Source organism: Rhagoletis pomonella, unplaced genomic scaffold (genome assembly GCF_013731165.1).
Source record: "Rhagoletis pomonella isolate Grant_MI unplaced genomic scaffold, Rhpom_1.0 Rhpom_scaffold_00109, whole genome shotgun sequence".
Classification (NCBI taxonomy): domain Eukaryota; kingdom Metazoa; phylum Arthropoda; class Insecta; order Diptera; family Tephritidae; genus Rhagoletis; species Rhagoletis pomonella.
The window spans coordinates 17,039-18,900 of NW_023458663.1; positions in this window are offsets into that span (position 1 = coordinate 17,039).

Here is a 1,862-nt window from a genome sequence, read left to right on the forward strand (position 1 = left end):
AATTTATTCATTTATTGATAAAATATGCTCAAATTGGCGACCTTCTACTCTAATACAAGCTCGGCACCTTTTAAGAAAAGACGCTTTTAGAGATCTTAAACTCAATTGGGCCATCTCAGCAGCAGCTCCATTTATTTGTTCCCGCAAATGCTCTTCGTTTTGAATTGGATTGGATTGAATGGATTCAGGTCTGGCGATCGAGCGGGCCACGTGATTGGCCCGTATCGTTCAATCCATCGGCGAGGATAAGTTTCGTCTAAATGAGCTCTTACTTCACGCCCGTAGTGAGCAGGGCAGCCGTCATTTTGCAGCCATAGTCTTCCCCGCAGGTTTAAGGGTACATCTTCCAAAAGAGTTGGAAGCCGTTCCTGAAGGAACTCTAAATAGCTGTGAGAGTTGAGCGTTGGCGGCAGTTCCACAGGTCCCAATATCTGACAAATAAAAATAAAATAAAAATAATAACACCATAAATTTATTTTGTACCGGTACTGCGAACGATCTTCTCTCATTTCGTGAGGGTTGTCTATCTGTCAACTGTGAAGGTTATGTAAATTAAAATAACCATCACGTTTGCATGATGATTCATATAACTTTTTTTTTTCTTTTCAAAACAGTAAGTGCGGCACCTTTCTGAAATCTTTATTAAATGAGCAATTTTTTTATGTAGTTATAGCTCAGTACATTTTTTTTCACCCGAGATAGTCAAAGTTGGGGAAGAAAATATCAAAAAGTTAAAAATCCAGAAATAGTCCTTACACTTACTTACTACAGAAAGTTGTGGAATTTTTCGCTTGTTAGGTTTAACTATACTTTAAAAAAGATAAGTTAACGGCCCTTAGTAGAATAACTCTGCGAACCGTGATTATTTTGGCTTCAAATATGCCATAGGGTTGCCATAATTTGAAAAAAAAATCGCTGTCGTTTGTTATCGCATAACTAAAGAAAAATTATATTGCCAGATATTTGAAAAAAAATGTTTATGTTATTTTATGGCCTCATAACAATTATATTCAACAATTTTTAATGAAAAACTTATTGTGGTAAAGCAACAATTATTTGAAAAAATGGTAAAAGTGATAGCTATTTCGGAAATCACATTTCCTCATCAGACTTCTTTCAGTAGGATTCGAACCGACGATCCCAATGACTCAGCCAGTTGCCTGCGCACTGTGCTAAGTTCGCCTTGTGAGTTCATGTTGCTTTTTTCCACTATTTCATTTGTTAAGCCAACTACAATCAAGCGCAGCTATTCCAGTGCTATTTAAACTTAATCATGTGGTTGTTTGTTTCTATTAAAAATTCTATTATTAGAATGGTTAACTTTTAGGTGGGCTCGTTCTTAATTTATTTGTTTTTGAAGTGAAACTTCTTTAGCGGCGGTTGGTTGGTTGGGAGTAAATTGGCAAATTCAACGGAAATTGCACATGGAAATGGTGCAACGGAAATGGTGCAATGGGAATGGTGCAACGGAAATAATGCAACGGAAATGGCTGGGGCTGAAACAAGTGCTTCTAGTGTGTATGCATATGGTATTAATTTAACAAAAATTTGCTAATAAAGGGTTAAAGAATAACACTTAGAAAAAGACCAATACAAGAATGAAAGTAAAGTGGAGTACGTACATAGATAAAGAAAAGGATAAAGGCAAAGGTAAAAATAAAAACAAAAACAAGGATGCGTAAAGATATAGGCAAAAATGAAGACCAAGGTAAATTTAAACACTTCACTTACCTACTTATATAAGGGCAAAGGCGAAGGGGAATATGTAGCCGAAGAAAATGATAAACATAAAAGCAAAGACAAAGAGGAGGATGCGGATACCGATAAAAGTAAAGACGAAGATAGGGGAAGAAAGATTAAAA